The sequence below is a fragment of the Panthera tigris genome, chromosome E1, assembly GCF_018350195.1.
Source record: "Panthera tigris isolate Pti1 chromosome E1, P.tigris_Pti1_mat1.1, whole genome shotgun sequence".
Taxonomy (NCBI): Eukaryota; Metazoa; Chordata; class Mammalia; order Carnivora; family Felidae; genus Panthera; species Panthera tigris.
Genome location: NC_056673.1, coordinates 52517316 through 52542255, shown reverse-complemented (window position 1 = coordinate 52542255; position 24940 = coordinate 52517316). Strand labels below are relative to the sequence as shown.

Here is a 24940-nt window from a genome sequence, read left to right as displayed (position 1 = left end):
ATAAACAAAGCACTATAAAAGATCAGATTGACGTATTCCGTGGGCTCATTCAATGTCGGGAGCGAGGCTTCTGCACACCATCGCTGGTGCTTTCGGCTCCAAAAGCTGGGCCGGGACGGAGAGATGGTGGTGGGATGAGGCTAGACCCCCTTCTCCCTTTCTGGAACCTTGCCGAATCCATCAGGGCCGTGTCCCTGGTCGGCTAACCCACACCTGACGGCTAAGGGACACAGGAAAAGACGGCAGAGTAGAGACCCTTGGATTTGCTCCTTTGGATTTTGGATTTTGACCTGAGTTTCTTTGTCAGTCCTCATGCCAGACCCAGGTGAGTAGCCTCCCGGGTTAAAACGCCGTCGTTGAGTTGAATCTGACTACCGCCGCCTCCCTTTGACGTTGATTCAGTTGTGACTCTTATTTTTTCTGTCCTTTGCCACGGTTTAGGGCACTAGTGGGACAATCTCTCAGCGGAGTCCTTTCTGGCCACCTGCGGCATGAGAGGCATGTCCGGCTGTGCGGGGATCGTATCCTCGGGCAGGAATGAGCTGGGTGGGCTCATGTGATTTGGGAGGATAGTCAGCAATGGTGGGTGAAGGGGAGCACGCATGAGCCTTCTCCTGACAGGCAAGCTTTCTCGCCATGAGCCTCTTGCTCCTGGCCAGGCCTCTGCCTTCTGCCTTCACTTTCTCTATAACTTGCCCTGTGCTTTCCGTTTGCAAGACTCGCCAAAAGCACCCAAGAGAACCGTCCGGTTTCAAAGACAAGGAGCTTAGATGAGTGAATGGTGGGCACCGGCTGTGGATCTGGTTTCTCTCGTGAATTGGTACCCGGTGCCCTGGCCTAGAAAGTTCATCCTCACACAGGTGCTGGTGAGCTGGGCTCCTATAGGCTCGGCCCCTGAGTGGAAGAGTAAGGATGAAAGCGGGGACCCCAGGGTTTGGGGGCTCTGTGCGTCATCAGAGCCTAGCTCTTCTTCGCATTGCTATTTGTCCTTTTTTTCCTGGATCACAAGCACCATTGCTGGGAATATAACCTCATAACAGACCTGAATGAAATTATCTCAAGTTTGCAGACGGGAATGGAAGGCTGGTGTGTGTGTGTGTGTGTGTGTGTGTGCGCGCGCGCGCGTGTGCGCGGAGGAACACATCCGAGGATGTGACACGCATCCTTCAAAGACCTGCTTTTACTGAGCCTCAAAAATGCTCGTACCACATATACACAGTGTGATTACAGCAGGGGCTTAGATCTGCACGTCCTAAAGGGCAAACTGTCGTAGCATCTATGTATTCATTTCGATCTTTCCATTAGTGAGTAATGCCAAACAGTGGTTCAGTATATGCAGTCTATAGGATTAGACACTCGTAAGTTGATACAATATGTTTAGCCTTGGGATTGTAGGCATTTCCCAAATGGCCCATTTATTATTAGTAGTAGTAGTAATTTTTATTTTACTTTCTATTTTATTTTATTATGATTTCTTTATTATTACAGGTTATTATTTATTTTTAACCTCCGTTTTGGGAGTCAGCTTTGAAAATGATTCATCAGGAGTCATCCTCCAGTTATGACAAAGGGGAGACCTTCTGGAGTTTAACTAAAACCCGAAACTTCCTAGATGAGAAAGACTGTGTGTGTGCGTGTGCATATGAAAACATGCACCGTGGGAGCTGTATACAACATAGTGGTATAGTGCTCGTTCTATTTAGGTGTGCGTACAGGACTGTGAAGTAATCTTATGGGAGAACATTGAGTCATTGTGGCTTGGTCATTTAGGCTGAGGCTCCAGATTTTTCAACAGAGCTTTTTCGGAGAGCATCCTACTGCGAACACGTAGTATTAATTCGTAGGAACGGGGTTCTATGGAATACCTCATCTACGCATTTCCTAGACACGCACAAAGTTTAACGTATGTTGATCTGCTCGATAATGAACAATAGATGGTTGAAAGCTTTCCTGATTTGTTGTCTCATAGAAAATTTCCTTTTTATTTGCTCAGCGTTGAGACTTTTTTTTGTGTGCCTGTGTTTTCCAAATGGCACTGATTTCTCTGGAAGTAATGGGGCTTTTAATATGGCTGCTCTAAGAGAAAGCTAGTAAATGTCTGGCCTTCACCTGTGCTGGGAACATAGTAGGGGTTCAGTAACCTTTTGAAGAATAAAGGAATGATTGAGTAGTGTCTGACTGCAGGCGATGTTCACCTCTATATTTGTTTATACACATAGGTATTCTCTTGAGTAGAATATTCACAGAGTTACTGGACCAGCTGTCTTTGAACTCAGCCGACCTATTCTTTTCTTAGTTATCCGTAACTTAAATGCAATCACTTGATTGCTTTGGTATTATGTAAATGGATCACCAACCTTTCTGTGCTTCAAATTTTCTTCTTTGTGTATCTCTCACTATTATCTGCATTTAATCCACAAGATGTATTATGGACTTTATTGACATATATCATATATGTGTCAGTGTAGGCTAACACAAGAGTTCGTGTTCTCTGAGACCACCGCTTAAAATATGTTTGCAGTGTATACAGAGCCCTGGAATAGACTTTAATTTCCTTTCCCAATATATACTCATTATTCCAGAATGGCCAGCAGGATGTAGTAGTACGGGGGTCAGAGATTGTTATTCATATGAGGTGAAAGGGGGAGAGAGTACATCATTCTGGAGAGTTCTACCATTAACACTAACCACAAGTCACAATCTACTGCTGTGTTCTATAAGCCTTTTGCCGGCACAACGTTGGATGAAGCGGTTGCCAGTGATGTCTGGCCCCGGACATCTGCCTTTCACAGACTTATGGGGGCATGGGGACCCGGGGCTCAGACATGTGCATTATTCACTGTTTCTTTCTCTGCTTATTAGCCTTGTGGGTAAGGGCAGCATTAAGCAATGGCCCCGCAGCCTTCGAGAACAACACGGCAAAACGCAGGAGAACACACAGTCTTGTGTTTGGGGCTTTAAGAGGCTCTGAAGTGACTTGGTGCTTGGGAGGAGTTGAGAGCAGATTGGCTTATAGCCATTACTGTTGGCTAATAATTGCACTAATCTTTTGGAGGGAGGTCTTGTGCGCTCGCATGTTCCCCCTCCCCTCAATACCCAAGTCAGAGAACAATGGGGGACTGTGTTTCTGCATTATTCCATGAGATAGGTCAGGGAACTTCCACCGGGTGGATAAGGTCTGCGATGGATGACCCACGACATTAGCCCCAAGCCATCACGAAGGAACCGGTGAGCAGAGCACAACTGCTCTGGCCAAATTACAGGGAAACTTTTCCCTGGCTGAGCCAATGGAACAGCAGCTGTTCGGGGGTTATCAGATCCAGTGCCCTTTGGGGGACCTCAGAAGCAAATGAAATTCTTGCCGAGAGGGAAGAGAAGCAGGGAGGGCTGTGTGCGCGCTTACTCCTGTTCATGCATGCACTGCAGACTATCCGTTTTCTCTCGCCTAAAATTCGCTCAGTAAAACCATTCTCTTTTTCTCTCTTTTTTAGAATGGACGATATTTATTTATGTATTTAAAATGTTTATTTTTGAGAGAGAGAGAGAGAATGTGAGCGGGAAAGGGGCAGAAGGAGAGGGGGACAGAGGATCCAAAGTAGGCTCTGCACTGACAGCAGACAGCCCAATACGGGGCTCAAACTCACGAACTAGGAGATCACGACCAGAGCCGAAGTCAGACACTCAACCGACTGAGCCACCCAGGTGCCCCGGAATGGATGGTATTTAACTCACACTTGGAGCAGAGATGCTAAGTGGGGATGTCCCTACAGAATGAACTGTGTGTGTGCGCACCTGTAGGGCAGCGGGGGGTGGTGAACATATTCGTATATAAGGTCAAAGTCCAGTTGTCAGGAGTGAAATTAATCTGCAAGACTGGTCTATGAGGCAGACATGTCCTCTCGTGGAGAAAATGTTATTTAAATGTTCACTTGTGATGAGAATTCTCCCTGTAATTTATAAAGCAAGTACTTGGTAAATACCTTTGCCTAGAAGGTCAGAACAAGAATCTCAAGGGTCATAAGATCCAAAGAGCAGGTAAACCTCACAGTGCCTCTGTCACCGTGCGTGCCAATTTCCTACACTCTCCCCCAAACGGAGCACATAATCACGTTAAACATCCTGAGCCCTACTATTGCCTTTTAGTGAATTTCCACGGGCTGGTCGTTCACATGTGAGGCGTTGGGAAAGCAGGGTCCTTGCCAACATAGCAATTGGGGTAAGCGCAGAGCATTTTAATTCCACTCCGCCTCTCAGCCCCAGGTTTCCCTAGTGCCCACTTGGGGGGTGTTTCCCGCCTCTCCATCTGCTCCCCGTTAAGCAACTGCTGGGTTTAGTACAAGGAGGCTGGTGTGGTGGTGGATGGCGCACGCAGTTCGTGTAATTTGGCAGGAGGTTGCATGCTGGCACCAGAGGGCAGTGAAAAGGAGAGGAGGTGAGCGTGTTTCCACAGGACAGGGTGTGTTCGGGGGGGGGGGACAGACGCTGGGGGCTGGCAGCGGGAGGCCACCTAACTGCCACTAGTGGCTGATGCCCCTGGAACTGCTGGTCTGAACTGGATTAAGATCCAAGCAGAGACACAGTTTCTTCCTTCTCAGACCCCGGGAGTTCTTCAGCCTGAGTGTTCAAGCTCCCCACGAACATTTCCAAATTAAAAAAAATAAAATAAAATAAAAATACGTGTGGAAAATACAGTAGAAGTGACAGTGCCTTCCCAGTTTCCGACAGTTCTGTTTTGACTTCACAATCAGCCAAGCTCCAGCCCCTGAGTAGCTGGCTTAATGTGTCACCGTGAGTTATTAACCGTTTCCCTGCCTCTCTTGGTGGGTGTCCTTCTGGCGCCTTGCCTCCGGCTGGCTCAGTGACCTGCTAATCCTGTGTCCTTTCTCTCAGGCTTCAGGCATGACCTGAATGGCTCGGTTTCTCTCATGAAGTCAAATTTGAATTCACTTCGCTCCCGTTGGCTTTTGCCAAGTGGTGGCTGAAACAGGAGGGCGATGGGTAGGGCAAAAAGAATGACTCCAGAGTCAGCTCTCAAGGGTCCAGAGTGTCCCTTAGACATCCAACTGTCTAGTACATTTTTCTTGCTTAAGGGCCAAAAGGCAGAGGAAGGCTCATTCCAGAACTGGGAAGATGTGGGACACAGTCTGTTGGGAAGTGGAGGGAGAGCCCATCTCCTATATTTTAATGCAGCAAATTTAGTCTTTGTGAGGAGTCAGTTCCTCCAGGCATCTTAGCTCTCCTTTTCCCACCATCTGTCCGGTGCCTCGTGCTTTCGTTTTGTCAGTTGGGCACTCAGGATCTTCTTAGGCAATATCACATATTCAGAACATTACCCAGTGTTCCCTTTTCCCTCAAAACTCCCACGTCCCCAGGACCATTCTCCTTGGAGCTTTGAACTTTTGGGCCATGCAACGTATTACTATGGGGAATAATTCAAATTAATAAATTGCTTGGGGCCTACTGATTTAATGCATTTTTTAAAAAATGAATTTCAAAATGAAGGCATCTTTTAGAAACAACTTAACATGGATTAAAAATTCTGTTTTGTTTTTATAAAACATAAATGTCATTATCTTAAAAGAGGTAGCAAATTCGCATGACCTCTGAGTCAAAGTATACATGTGCATGTAGTGAAATCTTCTCCTCCAGTAACTCAGCTCCCTCTCTGCAGGCAACTGAAATTGCTAGTTTACGGCCTATTTTTGTCCACAGACGTTTTGTGCATATGTGAGCAAAATATATTATCTCTCCCTTTTTAAAAATTTGTAATAAATGTTTTATTTTAGAAAAGCTTTAAGTTTAAAGAAAAGTTGCAGAGATATTACTGAGTTCCTATGTGTACCATCACCCAGTCCCCCTCTCCTTAACATATTTTTTTTTTTTCAATTTTTCAGAGAGAGAGGGAGAGAGAGAGAGAGACAGAGCTCGAATGAGGTAAGGGCAGATAGAGAGGGAGACACAGAATCCGAATCAGGGGGCTCGAACCACAAACCACAAGATCATGACCTGAGCGGAAGTCGGACATTTAACCGACTGAGCCACCCAGGAGCCCCTTATGTTATTATGTACATTTGTCACAGGTAAGGACATTACAATTAACTACATTTCAGAGTTTACCAGATTTCACTAGTTTCATTCCAAAGTCCCTTCTCTGCTCCAGGATCTCATCTGGGACACTTCCTTAAATTCAGTTGTCATTTCATCTGAGCCCCTTCTAGTCTGTGATGATTTCTTAGACTTCCCTTGTTTTGATGATCTTGACAGTTTTTTTTTTGGGGGGGGGTCATTGGATGCTCCTCAATTTGAGTCAGATTGGTGTTTTTCTCATGTTTACCCAGGGGGTATGGGTTTGGGGGAGGATGACCTAAGTGGTGACGTGTGTTTTCATCATTGCATCATGCATACATGGCGTCCACATGACTGATCACTGGGGATGTGACCCTTGATCTCCTGAGCAAGGTCGTGTTTGCCAGGTTTCTCCACTGTAAAGTTGCTTCCTCTGCCTCCATACTGTATTCTTTGAAATCATTTGGTGAAAGTCACCAAATGCATCCCATACTCAATGGGGAGAGTTATGTTCTGCCTCCTGGAAGCCCCTTTCATTCTTAACAATATGGCAGCCTACTTCACAACCTTTACTGTGCCTTGACTTTTTTTAAACAATGTATTTTAGAGATGGCTCCATTATTAGTTGGGAACTTCCACATCTGTTGTTAATTTTCACTGATTCTGTGAATGTATTGACACCATACATGATTTAACTAGTCCCCTTGTGATGGGCCTTTAGGCTGCTTCAAACGTTTTGGTTTTGTACATGATGCTGAAATAAAAATCCGGTACACATTCAAGTGTATCTTCAGGATAAATTTCCAAAAGTTGAATTGCTGCTTGAAGAGAATGTGATTGGTAATTTCTCGAGCTATTGCCATACTATCTTCCATAGAGAGTGGATGAATTTATATGCCCCCAGTGATATCTAATCAACATGATTTGGTGGATGAAATTTCAAGTTGGTGGAGGAAATGTTTTTAAACTGGTGGTCCATTCAATGCTTCCACAGATCTCCTTAAATCACAGCACAGTAGGAAAAACAATAGATAATCCAATTATCTGGGTGCAAAATGGCCTGTGAGCTAATTTAATGAGGCTAGAGCCCGGCCCACCCCCATCCTGAAGACTTCACCTGTCTCCGGTCTGACTCCTTACCTAGGCTCCCGTTCATGCCCGTTTCCTGGGATGCTCTGAAAACTTTTCATCTGTGCCTAGAACATTCTTTATTCTTTCAAGACTCTCACCTTTTCCCCAGCTATCCATATACCCATTGAAAGCTCACATCTTGGTTGGGCCCATTTGGCTCCTTCTTTGTCAGTTTAACCCAGATGCACTCCATCTGCCTTATATTTTTTTGCACCTGTATATTATGTTCAGACTCTTTGAAGTCATTGCTACATCAAACAAAGATTTTGCCTCTCAGGTGCACTGTGAATATTCTGGGGCAGGGGGCTATTTCTTCTCTTTATTGTATCATTCTCCAAAGACTCTTGAACCCACTGTTCTGTGAATCCATGCTGTCAGTAGTGCCACCAATGGACCCTCTTCTTCTCCATCCCCTGGAACAGGAAAGAGCCCTGTGGAAGGAAACCACCTCTGTGAGGATGTCTGCCTATCACTGGTCTCTCGGTAACCATCCTCTCCTCAGAATTACATGAGAGGGACAAATATTTGCTTTGTGACTAAGTGATAATTTCCCAGAGGTGGTGAGACATAGCTATGAAGGTCACTAGTGAGATTTGAAATTATGTCAAAATGTTGCAAATCACTGAAAACTAACTCTGGGCCCCAAAAGAGGCCCCACTATTGTGGATAGTGGGGACCATGGTTTCTGTGATGTGTTGGCACTGGGCTGACATGAATTTATTTACTGCAGCTGGATTGGCTGCCTACTGGGAGGCTCCCCCACTTGGCCTTATGCTAGGATCCTTTTGGTCTAAGTCCTAGCTGAGGCAGGAATACTCTGCTCTCACACAGGTTGTCTTTTGCCTCAGTCTCTGAAACCCAGCCTTCCTACAGTCAGGGCCCTGAGAAGGCCAGTGTTGCACTTGGGGACAGACTCTTCTCTGTGACCAATGAAACATCCCCTATCACACTTCTACTTCCTAACCCCCTTATACATTTCTATTGACATGGTTGTTATTCCATTTGGTTCCCATCCATTCAATCTATTTAAATTGTGGGATTTTAGAATCAGAAGGAATCTTCGAACCCTAAGGAAAAGGAACCCAGAAAGGTAGAGTCTTTCTCAAACTCACAAAGCTGGTTGAAGAAGCCCAATGGTCAGCTCGGGTGGGTCTCTGACACCCATGAGATTTTTTTTTTTCTATCACATGCCCTTATTACCCACTAATAATAGCTAACACTTAGTGAGGACTTTCTATGAGCTTAGCACACACAGTAAAAGGTTGTGCAAGGGTTTTATATCAATCCTCTAAGGCAGGCACCTACCATTTTACCCATTTGGCAGATGAGAAAATTGAGGAAATCGTGAGCAAGTCACTTGCCCAAGATCACATGGCTAATAATAGGGGAAGTTAGGACAGATTGCAGAGCGTGCCTTCTGCACGACATTACATAGCAAAGTAGCATGTAGAATGGACGGCATTAGGTTTTACAAAGAGGCTATGGAAGAAACAATCTCTGCCCTTGACCGTCTTTGTTCTAGTTGAGGGGGTGCTAGGGTTGCCAGTAAAATACGGAACACTCAGTTACACCTGAATTCCAAATAAGCACCACATATTTTTTTAGTATAATTATGCCTCAAATATTACCTGGAACATATTTATACTAAGCATTATTTGTTGTGTACCTGAAACTCAAATTTAACCAGACATGCTGCTAAATCTGGCAACTGCACGGAGAGCACCTAGAGAACGTTGACGAGCTGAGGCTCCTGCAGTGTAGGCTCTATGTACTTCCTTATTCTCACCGCACGCGGTATCTTCTCCCCTCCTTCCTTGCTTCTCCCTCCCGGCTGCAGGCGCACCTTCCAGAATGGGCAACCTTGCCACACACAGCAAGTTGTACGGCTGTGTCCCAGGCTGTCCGGCATGGAGACGTTTTTCTTTCTGCCCGTGTGCCCAACCCTGGGGTGTGTCCTGTGGCTCCCAAGGCCTCCACTCTCCTCCAGGAGCACTCTTCCTCTTGGCTCTCCCCGCTTGCTCTGCCCAAGCCTCCACCAGCCCAGACGTCCGTTCCACCAAGGTCTCCACCCTGCCCAGTGGGTGCGCTGGTTTGCATCAGGTCACTGTGTGCTCATTAGTATTCGCCCAAGTCACGGGGCCCAAAGGGAAAGAGACGGCCAAGTCATCTGGCTACTCCTTCATCCTCTCTCTGAGATAGGCTTTCACGGGAATCGGGGTGAGCTGTTGGGGTGGGGTGGGCGGGTGCTCTGAGCACACTAGGTAACAGTCACCGCCTGTGTACTCTCTGGGATGGGGGCGTTCCGCTGGCTATTTTAAGGCCAGACTGGTGAATGCTGGGTTCCCCTTCATTTACCTAGGCTCTCAGTATTTTCCCTGGCACACTCTGAGGTGGTCAAAGAATGTGGGAAACCAGGCAAAGGAAAAAATTAATGCTCTGTGATGACGCCCCTGGTAGCTGCTGCTAAGTTCCATGGAAAAGACGGGAGTTGGGGGGGAATGGGGGGCTCGCTATCTGTGTCTATGGGTGTCTCCAAAAGCTTTTAGCTGTATTGGCACCTACTCAACTCTAGAGATGGTGGAAAAAGAAAATTGGCTGCTAACTCAGTCCGAGGCCTGCCTGGTGGCCCCAACTCCACCCACTCCTGTGGAGTGGCTTTGCCCACAGTGAATGCCCCTTTATCGTCAGTGAGCGATACTGACTTTTCAAAAATACTGTGTAGGCCTTGTGTCCCAGATGCCTGTGGCATGCTGGCTCTGCTTCCTTTTCAAGGTTGTTGGCTTAAAAACCCACCCAGAAACCTGAGAAAAATATCTCCAGTTGGCAGCTCAGGAGGCTGACACCAACCGCCTCCTGTTTCTTAGCCCGCTGGCCCCCAGCTACCGAGAGGACAGTTATTATAAGTGAAGGGAGAAATTTCGGTGGTGGAAATACGCAGCAGGTAAATCACAGTTGGTTAAGAGTCCTATGGGGAGCGTTCCCCGCATCGCGTAGACTCGTGTGGTGAAGACATAGTTCATTATCTTCCATGAACAGTAGCTTGGCTTTGCAGGAAAGTTCCATTGGCTTTCTGCAGGTCTGGCCATCTTGGTTAGCAGCTTTCTATCAGAGCCGATGGTAGAAATTGAGTCCAAATGTGGGTCTGAAGTTGGGAGTGGGGTTGGATGTTGGCTTTACCCGTGGATCAAGCATTTGTTATATGCTGACTGTGTACCAGGCCCTTGATGAATCATTCTGCATACATTATGTCATTTGACCTTCACAACAACACCATGTGGTAGATGCCATTAGACCCACTTTATGGATGCCAGGTTGAGTATCTTGACCTTGGCCCCGGACAAGGTCAGCCTAGAACACCTCCTGTGCTGTATCTCCCATTAAGCTAATTCTCACTAACGGGAGGATTTTTCTCTTGAGTTTTTTTCCGTTTAATTGCAGCTTCACTCTTCCTGGAAAAATTGGTCATGCCTGGATTGAGAGATCCACTTGAAGATTTTCCAGTCGTTTATCATGTATTTGTAACTGAGTTTTATTTAGATGCCGGTAATGTGGTCTTACAACTCTTCCATCAAAGTGTGTAACCAATGCCTCTCCCAAAAACTATTGTCTTCTTGTCATAACTGGGTGGGTTTTGTCAAGTGGGGAGTTCATGCATTTCACTGGTCAAAAGATGGAGACCATTGAACGTGGTCTCCAGCTGCCTCATAGGACGATCACTTGGGGCTGTGAAGAGTGAGCCCAAAGGGTCCATGAAACAATGCTCCATGCGACCTGTTGCTCCTGTAAAGCAGTGCCCAGCATACAAGCTCTCCGTGTTACTTTCTAACTTCCCAGTTGGAAGTGAGCTGTGGGAAAGTGCTCAAAGCCCCTGGTATTTGACTAAGTCTAGGCAACACCATACGACCATGTTCTATCGAGTCCTACCCAGGTCCCCACTCTGATCCCAGTTCCCACTATTACTTCTATCAGCCAGCCCCCTTTGCCTTCAGTCGATGGTATCACTTCCAATTTCGATGACTGCTGGCTTGTCTTCATTTTGATGGCAACTACAAGTGAAAAAGCCCAGTAGCCTTGGCCTGTGGCCACCCCATTATTAACACAAGTTATGATTTTTCATTCAGTGCTTGACCACCCGGCAAGCACACTCTCCTCCTAATAGGCAGACCTTCTCTCTGCCTGGAGACAGGAGTTGGTGAAGCACAGATACCTAGAAAAAAACGTCGTGCTCCCATCTTCCTTCAGAAGACATTGACCCAGCACCCTGGAAAGTAAAATGAGGTGGCAGTATTTGTTCGGCTGGTCTAGGTCCTTCCCTAACCCCCAGACTTGCCCACCACTCTTCATCAGATGATTTTCACCCCCTCTATGAACATTTCATCTAACCTTATACGTATTTTGGTACATAGTATATAAGAGCTGGCTCTTATATACTATTACTGATTACTTTTTCCCCAAATTCTTTGGCCTGTGTTCTTTGTATTATGCAGCAAAGACATTCATTCCATCGCATTTCCAAATTGCCCACTATGGGCCAAGTCCGATGCTTGGTTCCCTGAAGAATGTGGATGAGGTCAAGGGTGAATAAGGGAGACTCAGTGACCGGGCCTTGGATGAGCCAACAACTGCGGATGACACACAGGCTGTACTAGCACAGCACCGACAAGGCATCATAAAAACGTGCTCTTGCCAAAATATGAAGATCAGCTAAACCTCATAGAAATGAACTAGAAAAATACAATCACGCATTCATTCTTAGTTTCATTCAACATACACTTTTGGAAGGTCTTAAATATCTAAACTTCTAAGTCCAACCGTAGTGGAAAATGAATAAGCTTCCTGTCCTCAAGTTGCTTATAACTGGGGTCTTAGGGGAGGCTGTAATCAGCTCTTGTTTATATTTTTATTGTAAAACATAAATATGGAATCTAACACTTACTAGGAAGTATATTATTTGGGACACGCAAGGACATTCGTTAGATTCAGACAGACACCGCTGTTCCCTAGTCATTCTTAGATTTTAAAATATTAAAACAACTTAAAATCAGAGCATTTCTCTGTGTTGAGGTCGTCAACATGAGCTGACGAGGCGTGTTGAGCATGCAAGAAGGGTGGCCGGCATGAGTCTAATTCATCCGAGAAATCCTCGCAGGTGTCGTGGATTCAAGACGGAATTTGAAGAACTTGCAGGGCACAGAGAGACAGGGCTCCAGGAAGGGAAGACGTCTGGACAGAATGTAGAGGGAAGTGAGGAAATCAGAATGGTGGTGGGTGGTGGGCATGGGGGCAAAAAGATTCACTTAATGAGGCAGGAAGAGCAAAGCTGTGTGGTAAGGAAGGGGAAGAATAATGAGGAAGGAATCCTTGTAAGATCTACTCAGATCCTGGTGAGGCTGAGCAGTTTTTAATTATTATTATTGAAACAAATTTTGGGGTAGGCTCTTCCGATCCCAAGGCCATGATCTTTCCTTCATGGTGCATCATGCGTGCTTGAAAAGGGCAGTAAGGGGGTGCCTGGGTGGCTCAGTCGGTTAAGCGTCCTACTCTTGATTTTGGTTCAGGTCATGAGATCTAGCTCTGGGTCAGGTTCTGTGCTGACAGCACGGAGCCTGCTTGGGATTCTCTCTCTCTCTCTCTCTCTCTCTCTCTCTCTCTGTCTCCCTCTCTCTCTGCTCCTCCCCTGTGTGCTCTGTCTCTTGCATGCTGTCTCTCAAAATAAATAAATAAATATTTTTTAAAAATAAAAAAATAAAAAGGGAAGTAGTAAAAGTCACCAGATAAAAAGGGCCCAATGCTGAGAGTCAGTTTACAAAATTTACCTTGAAACAAATGAAAAAAAAAATAGCATAGAGAGTAAAGTGTGCATGGATTCTAAACATAAAAATAGAAGGTGGAAAAAAAATGTATTTTCAGCCGGCCGCAACCAGACTCCCAGAAATCTTTTTGCACTTCCCTGTGCTATTAGCATCTATTTGGTTAAAACTTTGAGGAATACTGCCCTCTGTCCCGTCACCAACATTCACCTCTCAGTTTGTACACTTAACACAAGACATGCCATGAAAAACATTTGTACCTTCAAAACAGCGTGATATCAAAACACCTAAAGCAAACTGTTAGAATTTGCAAGAACAATTTGGGCAAAAAAACACACCTGTGAACCCAAATAAGCACAAAACCACAAAAACAGCAAAGGGAGTCGCTTCTGTTGGGCAGCTCTTCGCGAACATCTCTTTCCTTCCTTTCTTATGGTTCTTTTGGAAAACCTCCAAGATCTGCTTTAAGCACCAATTGTACCGGTCATGCCCACAGCTGGAATATTGATGCCAGCGGAAGAATCTGTGATGTAAGTAAGCTCAGTTGCTTAAGCATCCGATTTCATTTTAGCTCAGGTCACGATCTCAAGTCATGAGATCAAACCTGGTTGGGATTCTCTCTCCCTCCCTCTCTCTGCCCCTCCCCTCCCATGCTCTCTCTCTCTCTCTCTCTCTCTCTCTCTGTCTTTCAAAATAAATAAATAAACATAAAAGTAAAATTAAAATAAAATAAAATACATTTTCAAGCATGGTACCCAGCCTAGCACCCCACATCCCCTGCATTCTACTCCTAATCTCTGATAGTGGCATCTCTTTTGAGAAAACAGAGGCCCCAGCGCCATGACATTCAGACAAGGGAGGCCATCTCTCTTCTGCAACCTTGCACAGAATTAGGTCATGGAATTTCAAGAGTGTTGGGTCCCAACACTTCCAACACGTCTTGGAAGACAACTTCCGCTTTTCCTTTTTTCCCTTTTGATAAATGCTAAGCTCCGTGTCAAAATATTTACGATCAGAGCCAGGAAAATCGGACGTTTTCTTTTGACTTAGTTCTCTGCCTCTGGTTGGGTGTTCTGGCCACTTCTCTTCCCACTGCTCATTCCTCTTTCCTCCTTTCCACTTTTCCAACTTTTCCTCAGTTCCCGCTATTTCCATCTTTTCCTCTCTCTTTATAGTATTTCTCATGGCTCATGTACAATGCAGAACAAGGGAATGGGGAATAATTGCCTAAATAAGTAGACTGTCCAGTGGACAGGTTGTAATGGTCGGGTCAATGAGGGCCAAGATCTGTCTCATGTAGTTAGGAGGTACCCACTTTGAAGACTTTTTTTGAAAATGAAGTAAACCCTTTGAAAGTCTAAGCTGTAAATGGGTAACACTAAGGTACAAATTCAAATATTTTTTTCCCTCATTATCTTCAAAAACTTTCTGCCCTAACCAGCTGCCTACTCTGTCCTATCACTGATACATATTTCAATATTACTGTTGTTGTTTAAATTGACTGAATTCAATGAAACCCAAACTATAGGTCAATTTGGCAAACGTTTGTAAACTTGTTTTGTTGGGCAAGATGAGTACGATGTAACTTAAGTCCTGCCCTGGAGGAACTTCACACTTTGGTGGGGAGAATAAATAAATATATATCCATTTATATAGATAAATGTATTAGTTATCTATCACTGTGTAACAAATTACCCCAAAATTTAGTGGCTTGAGATAATCCACATTTGTCACTGCACAGTTTGTGTAAGTCAGGAATATGGGCATGGCTTAGCTGGATCCTTTGCCTCAAGTTTTCTTATAAGAGTAAAAAGTGTTGGTTTAGGGTCTGCGGTTCTTTCTGAAGACTCAACTATAGGAATTTTCATTTCTTAGTTCACCAATGGGGTTGTTGGAAGGGTTCAGTTCCTTGATGGTTTCTTAAGCTCAATTTCTCAATTTCTCACCAGCTGTGGGCTGAAGGCCACCCTTAGTTCCTTGCCACATGGCCCTCTCCCCCATGGCAGTTTGCTATCAAAGTATGCAAGCTGAGAAGGCAATAGAGATTCTGCTGACAAACCAAAGTTACCATCTTATATAAACTAATTTTAGCAATGACAGCCCATCACTTTTGTGTATTCCATTGTTTAGAAGTGAGTCATCAGGTCTAGCCCACACTCAGAAAGAGAGGATTACATGAGGGTCTTTAGACCAGCAGGGATGACCACTGGGAGCTATGTAAGAAGCTGCCTATTACACATAAAGGTTAAGAGATTATTAAAGTGAGGCTCAAAGAAGCCATGATTCTGTCAAAGCAGGGAGTGGTGGAAGAAATCTTCTCTCTACAAAAGGAGGTGTTTTCTGACTACACTGGGCTTCTTTAGGTTTTGGCATCTACCCAGTGATTTGTGGAATGATCCTTGACTTGCAGAATTTGTGACTGGAGCCTTGAGAGCTAACCACTTAAGGTGTTATGTCCCTAATCATGGAGAAACAGGGTGCCTCCACAGGGTCCCAAAAGCCATATTTATAGTTGTTCTATTCAACATCTGTCTCAAGGAAAGTTTCGTAGTCCCTTGGTCATTTAGTTGTTTATTTATTCACTTATTTATGTATCGGTTAATGCTAGACAGTGAAACTCAAAGATGAATTACCTTTGAGGCACCTGGATGGCTCAGTCAGTTAAGTGTCTGACTCTTGGTTTTGGCTCAGGTCATGATCTCACAGTTTATGAGATGCAGCCACATATCAGCCTCTGCACTATCACTGCAGAGCTTGGGATTCCCTCTCTCCCTCTCTCTTCTCCTTCCCCCCAATCTCAAAATAAATAAATAACTTAAAAAAAACCTTAGAAAAAAAGATGAATTACCTTTGAGGCAATCAAGATCTAGATCACAGGACTCAGAAATGAGGTAATCAAGACTAGATCATGGGACTCAGAAGTGAGTAAGATTTACTTTTGAGGGTCTCTCCTCAATCCAGACAAGGGTTCAACAAACTACATCCTGTAGATCAAATCTACCCCTGCCCTCATCTGTTTCTGTATAGCTCATGAGATAAAAATGGTTTATACGTTTCTTAATGTTTGAAAGAACAAACAACAGAAGAAAAATGTTTTGTGGCACATGAAAATGGTATGAAACTCAAATTGTTGTACCCATAAAGCTTTATTTGGACACAATCATGCCCATTTATTTACATATTGTCTATGGCTGCTTTTGCAGAGTTGAGAACATATGACATATAAAGTCTAAAATATTTACAGTCTGGCTCTTTAAGAGGAAGTTTGCCTACTCCTGGTCCGGAGAAGGATGGACATACAAACAAATAATTAACCGCCTTATGATACGTGATATTCTAGACACACATACCAGGGTCGTCAGGAGCACACAGGCGTGAATTCTGTTCATAACTGCTTCTGGGTTGGTGATGAAAGGCTTCGTGGAGGTCTCCTTGAGAATAAGTAAGGGTTTTCCTGAAATGGGAGGTGTTAGAGAGAAAATTATTCATGGCGCTTGTTAAAGATGGTTCAGGAAGACTTTACCCAAAAGAGACTGCTGCAATGTGGATTTTGTAGAAAGGGAGATAGAGGGGACTCAACCCTGAATACAACAAGGGCTGGCAGAGATGCATAGCCAAGGAGCAGGGTGGGGTCCCTTGGTGGAAAAGTACTAGGAGGAAATATCAAGACTGGGGGGATTCTGGCTAAACCAACCCAACAAGATTTTTGCTGAAGACTGGCCAGGGTGATAAGATATCCAGGGTGCAGGATGAGGAATTTGATCAGATATCCAGGGTGGGGGATTTTTGCAAAACTGATCCAGCAGGATTCCTGCTGAAACTAGACTGAACGATCCAAGGACAGAGCCCAAGGTTGGGGCCGGGTCAGAAAGAGGATTCAGAACAGTCTGACTCAAGTTTGGTCAGAAGAGAGAGTCTTTGAGTGTCTGTCAGTAGAGAAAAGAGAGAAAGGACAATCTCTTTCAATATCCTTAAATTGGTGACTACGGGATCCTTAGAGGGTTTAAGGTACCCCTGAAATTGTTTGCCAAACCTGTGTTTATATGCATATGTGTGTTTCTTCCCCGCTAGGGAGAGGGTCCGGTTCTCACAACAGGTTGTTTTTTTTTTTTTAACTGTTTAAGAATCACTCTTGCGGGCAGACACGGCAGCCTGTGCAAAGCCACAGATGTGTAAGACACAATAATACACTTTTAGGGGTCAACAGTGAGAATACAAAATAGGTTTCTATGGGGTGTAGATGGAAATAAGGCTAAATAAAGCTACTTGCCATTGGAGGGATAGCCCAGGACCTGAATGGGGCAGAGGTCTGAGGCTGACTCAATATAGTTTAAAGTACTCGCTAGCACAAGGATATTGACCAAAATCAAGTTAAACAGACTTGGTCTCTGCTCTCAAGTGGCCACTCCATCGGAAGCAGCTGATGGATAGGCTAGAAGAACTCAGTCACCTATGGAGAGGCTGTGGGTTGGCAGTTCACCATAGTAACACTGGGGAAGTTGGCCAGATATCCAGCTCTTGAGTCAATCCTTGATCAAACCCCATCTCCTATTCCCCTCCAAACCAAAACAACATGGACTAAACCTGCCGTGGCCCTGCAAAAGTCTGGCCAAACAGCAAAAGGCAGGCACAAGAACCAGCTTCCTCTTCAAGAGGGTGGGGGGTCTTTGTATTTGATGGTGCCGGGGGCACACAGAACAACAGAGAACTCTCCAGTACTGGCAGGGAGAGTCTGCAGGCTCTGGACGTGAGGTGTGTGGGGAGGAGGTAATGGTTTTCACTGAATTCCTTTTTATATTTTATTTAGATTAAGTTCTGCTCAGCGGGGTGATTTCTTAATTAGAGCCGCCCAGCCAGGCAGACCTCCAGCTCAGACCCCTGTGCTGCCTTCTAAGGTTTCATGAGGGACCTTGTCCTGCCTTATTTCCTGAGTTCTAATATTTGAATAGTGTGCAGTGGATTTCAATGGGAGGAAAGACATGTAATTTAATCATCTTTATTAGATTTTGCCTGTGGATGGGGAGAGGGGAAGGAAGGAGGAGGGACGTGTGTCCTCTCTTTGTTAATTTTTTTTCCTTTTTCTCTACCTTTCTTCCAGTGGTCAAAGAAGTTGGAGACTCAACGGCTGTTTCTTTTTCCTTCATTTTTCAAACAAAGAAGCTTCATGAGAACATTAAGCCCCAAAGAGAATTGTGTTCATTGCAAGACTTGTCAAGGATCGGTGGAGAGATTTATATAAACAAATCATTCAGTTCTTCCTTTGGTGACCTTGGTCCTGAGAGTGAATGCGATGGTCCTACAGCTTTTTGGCCCTTCATCAGTACAGAAGCTGCAGTCTGTGCTCAGCAAGACCTCACCAAATGCAGGAAAATTAAAGAGAGAAATGGTCCATGGCGTATTCTTACCCACCATAAATTGGCGTCATTTTGGCCACCATCCAGGGGAGAGAAACCAGCCTCCTGAAACAGAGAAAAAAGATCAGAAGCTGCTGTAAGGAAGGGAGGTTTGTCGAGTTGCTTTCCTCAGGATGGGAGAGGAAAACTGAGAAGGAATTAACAGGAGCAAATAGTCAGCAGGGGTCTTTTAGGGGAAATAAATCTACTGGAGTTTTCCAACAAAGAAAGACAGAATGCAGCATAGCACATCAAAAAAGTAATAATAAATAATAGAAAGAAAGAAGGAAAGAAAGAAGGAAAGAAAAAAGAAATAATCATGTCCAGAATTATCCCAATTGTCTTGCTCAGTGCAAACACACACACACACACACACACACACACACACACACACACCCTGCAGCCTATAATCCTCCCTCATGCCCCTATCCTGTTGATCTTTCTTTACTTAAAAATTATCGGCAAAGAATTTATTCATTTGGGAGAATTCCAGGCACTACATTTATGTTCAGTTCAAATGAAATGGGATCCAGACTTTTCAAACTGTGCTGTTCTGCAGATAAAACACAAAGGCAGGACCTCATTATCTGGAGACATGGTCCTTTCTTTTTCCTCTTGCCTTTTGTTTTTAAGCAATTTTAGGCTTGTTTGGAAAGTCTCATAACAGGGGCAGAGCATTTTTCACCACATCTATTTCAGGAGGGTTTTTAGTTAAGAATAATGAATTTACCTCTAAACAGATGGAAGACTTTTACTAAAGCTAGAAAAGACACTTTTACTAATATCCCCGATAGGCTGATCTTAATCCTCTCATTGTTAAAAATGCTTGGTCTACGAGAGTCTTATTTATGTGCCAAATGTCTTTATTAAATCATTAAATTAACACAGAAAAAAAATCCTATTACAATGAGTTTCTGTGTATGATCAAAAGTTGTCCATGGCCTTGCTGATAGCCTACTTATTCCAAAATTTAAAAAGGTGAAATCCCAGGAGAGCCCAACGCTTGGCCAAGTTTTTAAAATTTCATTGTAATATGGCCGGAAGGGTTACTAGGCCCCAGCCAAGAAAAGGCCTAAATTTTTATCAAGGCAGTAGTCCCTAAAAAAAAGAAAACTGTGAAAAATAGGCTTCCCATTCACCCATAGAAATGAACTCTTGGCACCATTGCAATATGATTTGACCTGTAGAAACACGAGTCTCTGATATCCACTTTGATTTAAAAAACCCAAGGGTCACATTCAAAGACCAATTGCACTAGTGAATCCGGGGCTGTGGGATTGTGAAAAGAGTTTAAAAAGTCAAGAGAAGCAAAGTTTGGTATATTGGATTTTGAAATGGAACTAAATATATATATATATATATATATATATATATATATATATATTTGAATGCAAAATTAGTACATGTTGACCATAGGAGAAAAAATTCACTCCTGACCCTCCCACTGAGAAAGTACATTTGTTTTGGATTTCTAGACTTGATTCCTGCCTTTATGTGGAAGTGACCATTAAAAATTCTGTGTTAGGGCATAGTCTAGAAGCACGGGGCCTGATGGACATTAGGAGAACCTAAAAAGAGAAGAAGAGATCCAACCTGGAGGGTCCAAGGCCTATGGCCTGTCAAGGGGATTCGGAGGGCTAGGTTAACCAAGTAATGGAAGGTGACAGGAGGTCCAGATGAAGCGGTACACAAGGTGAGGCAATGCAGGGTGCAAGATCTTGGGTAGAACCAAGAGGTAGTGGGGGGCCTGGGTGGCTCAGCCGGTTAAGCGTCCGACTCTTGGTTTTGGCTCAGGTCATGATCTCACAGTTTCATGAGTTCAAGCCCTGTGTCGGGCTCTGCACTGGCAGCACGGAGCCTGCTTGGGATTCTCTCTCTCTCTCTCTCTCTCTCTCTCTGCCCCTCCCCAGCTCATGCAGTCTTGGTTTCTCTCAAAATAAATAAATAAACTTAAAAAAAAAAAAAAGAACCAAGAGGTAGCAAAAGATATGTGGCTGATGTCGGAGAAAGAAAGGAAGCATGCAACGGGCTTGGTCCTGGAGATGCATATAAAGTCCTTTAGCCTTTCAAAGATTGTTAACCCAAATTACTTTTCTTGGTTCTTCCAGATGCCTTAGTATCTCACATTATTACTAAGTACCTGCTATGTTCAAAATAAACATTTGGGAAGCAAGGGTGATTTTTCTCTTTTCTTTTTAATTGCAATTGTGATGTACTCGTGGCCTGACGTTACATGAAGTCTGGCTTAGATTAGCCCCTGGCTGAGAGATCCCTGCTAATTTAGTGACTGCAATTATGCCTGCCTCTAACCGTGGTCTGCTTTTTGTGGCACATGCCCTTGGAGTCGTTTTTCTCCAACAGAAGCAGTGGTTATGCTGGCCCTCTATACGTTTTTGCCTCATCGGTGAGACAACCGCCAGGATTAGGGGTATGATCTGTGACCCTGAAACAGAGTGAAATTAATTGGCAATGAGGGGGCTGATTCCATGAAAAAGCCTGAGCACCCGTAAGTCCTCTCATAAAAGAGCCCAACTAACACAGGTGCACACCTGCCTTTCAGCCCTAACGATTCCTCCAATAAAAGCAGCAAAAAGGAACAAACATACAAACATACAACCCTTGCTTTCAGTCTGCAAGGTTGGCAAAGAGGAAACGCTCGCATAATTTAATGCTGGCAGAGGTGGTGAGTGGGTGAGTGGGGGGGGGGTGGTGTCTCCCCTCTCCTTGTACTAAAAAATGCAGGAGCTCTAAGTTTGGGGTTTACACAATTTGACTCCAGAGGAAGGTAGAGAGCCTGCACGTTAAAAAAAAATTTTTTTTATACCAGTTCTAAAATCTAAATTAAAAAGCAATTTCTCCCCGAGTATTATTTATTAACAGAAAGAAGTGTATGCCACGGGCTATCTGTGAACCCACCTTCACGCCTCTAGATTCACAAATGATACCAAGGAAAGCCACTGGTTGAGTCTGTGCGTTTAGAGGCAACTAGGGATGTAGACTGAAGCGCGTTGAAAGCTCACTAAAAGTCAGCTCATCTTGCTCTTCCTGAGACGAGGAATGTGGCTGCGAAGCCACGGGAGGCTGGGGGTGTAGAGGCTGCAAGCAGGAAGAGGGGGAAGTGAGCAGGGGGGTGGTGCCTGGGAGGGCTCCGGGCAAGTAACCAACTCCTTCACTGGGGGCAGGTGCAAATCTCCAGGGTCAGTACAGGGCAACTTGGGAAGGCAAGGGAGGAAAGAGATTTCTGGAAGTCTCCCGCTGTCCCTCCTGCCCGCTTGCCTCCTTTTCCTGGTGGTTGATTGCAAGGAGCCGCGGAAGGAAGGATGTATCAAACCCGAAGAAGAAAGAACCCCTACCATGTTGCCCCCCACGACACCAACTCTGAACTGCAGCAACACCGTGGCAGCGGCACGTTGCAGATTAACAGCAGCAGGGGCAGGAGGCGAGTCGGGGCTGACTGTTTTCTTTAGCGCCAGTGTAGGCACAGGCTCCATATCAAAGGGAGAGGGGAGCGAGTCTGTGCAATCTCGCATCAGGTCCTGGACTAGGGGTGGGGGTGGGACCAAGTCCCAGAAGATGTCAGTCAAACACGGGCTGGATTTCTAGACCTCATCTCTGTGACCCTTTGAATGTGCAAGGAAACTTACAGTCCATCTGCTACAATTAGTTTGGGGCCGCGGAGGGGGTGGGCGTGCTGAGCAGCTGGGAGGGGCACTTCAGGCCTCCAAGTGTAACTTTTGTTTTATTCTGCTTGTTTTCCCCCTGCGTGGAATTTCTCCCTGGGGGACAGAGTAGGAGGGTCCCAGCTAGCATTATAATGGGTTTCCGCTGGCTCGCCTGGGTGGCTCAGTCTAGCTGAGCATCTGACTCTTGATTATGGCTCAAGTGATGATGCCAGGGTGGAGGGATCCAGCCCCACATGGGGCTCTGTGCTGAGTGTGGAGCCTGCTTAAGATTTTCTCTCTCTCTCTCTCTCTCTCCCTCTGTCCCCTCCCCTACTTGCAGACTCTCGCTCTCCCTCGCTCACATACAAATAAAAAATAAAATGAATTTAAAAAAATGGGTTTCCCCAGAACACAGGATGAAGGCACGGGAGAAAGTGCCCAGAGCCAACATCAGATCCTTTGTGGGGGATAACTACGGGTCCCCAAACTTGCCCACAATCAAGGGACACCTGGTAACGTAGGTGACCGTGTACTTTTTATTTCCAGCTCTGTCATCTCCCTGAGCAAACGTTAGAGGGATCACACATCTTGATCCTGAATTATCAGGTGGCGTAAGAGAAGCCCCACCAGGGTTGCTATCGATTACTTAGGATGAAAAGGAATCGCTTTGTGGTGGGAGTACTTCTTTATTTTTGCACGTTCTTGAGGACAGCTGGGAAAGGAGGGGGAGAGGACATTTTGGAACTGGCCATTTCTCATGGCTGTCCTGTTCGCCGCTGAGAACATTTTCTCCAGACCCCAGATCTCACTGAGAAGAAATGAGACTTGCGATCGGGCATCCTGGAGCCTGGGTATTTTTCTAAGCCTTTCTATGTCTGCCAGGCCCCCTGAAGCTCTTACCGCTGTAACTCTTCCAACTTTCCATTGTAGATGCAACTTTCCTGGGAAAGAATTATCCTTTGCTCCGTTGCTCAGTCATTCAACAAACACCACCCAGGACATACATCAAGTGGAATAAGGCCTAACACTGTCTTTCAAAGGTACATTTCCCTAAATATCATCTCCCCGGCCCCTAAGACCCTGCCAAGCTTTTGAGAGAACTTCTTTGAGAAAGGGTGAACAAGGCTCACACCCATCAGAAGAAACTCCCTCTGGCATTTCCATTCGGAGGTCATTACTGGCTTCCGTGGAACCACTCTGGGACTGGGAGGGTACCTCAGGGGATAGGGGATGTGAATTTTGAAACTAATAATAAAGACAGCTTATGTGCAGGTAGCTCTTTGCAGGTCACACAGAGCTTTCACGTGCTTTTAACCTGTTACACGGCCAGGCATGAGCTCAAAGCCACGATTCCCCTCTCGTTGGGTCCTGTGATTAGCGCTGGGGCTCAAGTTGCCCAAGGCAGGCCTCCTGGTGACTCGGCAGCCCCACGGTGCTTGTGAGGCCCTGGGTACATGGTAATGTCCCACTCAGAACTTAGCAATCACTCATATTTGCCATCTGTGTGACACACAGCCCCCAACGGTCAGACTGCCTCCATGACACATGAGGACAGCACCGAAATCCTCTCTACCTGGCTCCGTCTTCCTGTTAGCTACTCACCTAGCGTGGCCGTTCACTCACAAAACAAAACCGATAGAATGAAAAAATGAATTAAGAAAATCACAAGAGTGATGATTATAGGGATTGAGCCTGGTTTCAGGATTTGGGGTTATTTCTGTTCTTTGTGGATATTTCCTTGGACCGAGAATCAGCATTAAAACAAATAAAAAAATAAAGCCCAAACAGCAAAACTATAATGGTTCTCAAGTTTTGACCTTTGTGCCATTTACCATCAGAGGTCATGAGAGCCACAATTACAGGACCCAGAATGGAGTCTATCTGTGAGGGACAGATTGCAGCACATTCTGTTTTCTGGGGCTTTTTCAAATCTAAATATCTTCGCCGGTGATATATGATCGTCTGTGATTGTTTATTTAGTTTTGTCTTTTTTTTTTTTTTTTTTTTTTTTTTGCTTTTTTTTAAAGGCAGCTTTTAGGGTCAGCCCTCACAAACAGTGGCTCAACATCTCTACAGTGTCAGCCCAGCCCCGGGCTTCTGCCTCGACCAACCCATGATCACCAGGCATGTGACCTGTCCCCAGCCGGCCGGGACACGCTGCTCCTGCCATTATGACTAAAGCTCTGGGGGAGGGCGGGGTGTGGAGAATCAGCAAACCTGACTGGTTCAAATGGATTTCCACTCTTCATGTTCAAGCATTTTGGGTTTGAGGAAATCCCAAACATTTTGAGCCCTGGGCACTTTTTCCATTAATATTTTAAACTGATGTGTATGTCAAGGGAAATTTAATATGTAGGTTTCTGATTCATTTACACTTAACCCATCAAAATATTGTTCTGCAAGAGGCATTTGGTGTCCAAGAAATCTTAAGAGCCTTTTTATAAGCTTTTAAACTTCTTTTAAACGTTAAGAAGCAGAAGTTACCGTCTCCCCAGTGTAAACAGGAGTGAATCCCCGGTGGCGGGAGGGGAAGGGGAGGGTAGAGGGAGGTGGAAGGAAGGCGCCCAGACACACGGACCTCAGTCCCTGAGGGACACCAGCCCGGGGCCCCCCGTGCTTCACAAGCCCCCTCCTGGTGCTTCATGCCTCCCCCACAATCTGGGGGAACGACTGGGCCTACCTTTTTGAATCCTGAGGGCAAAGGCAAGCTCTTTCAGGGGTCCCGCTGTTGGCAGAGAAAGCTCTCGAGTGTTCTCCAGAGAAGGATACAGACTCCAAGATTTTACTTCCAGGCAAGACCCTTTTTTTTCCCCTTCAAAGAAAGTGCTCATAATGTGTCCTTTCATTTATAATTTTATGAACGTCTCAATTGAACATG

General features: G+C 45.1%; 1 long non-coding RNA gene across 1 annotated transcript; it reads left to right on the top strand.

The window, feature by feature from the left end:
* Positions 1-24204, top strand: LOC107179383. The gene is made up of 4 exons (XR_006211144.1): positions 1-325; positions 18106-18497; positions 22993-23102; positions 24090-24204. It is a non-coding gene; the product is annotated as an uncharacterized LOC107179383 (long non-coding RNA).
* Positions 24205-24940: the final 736 nt, after the last annotated feature.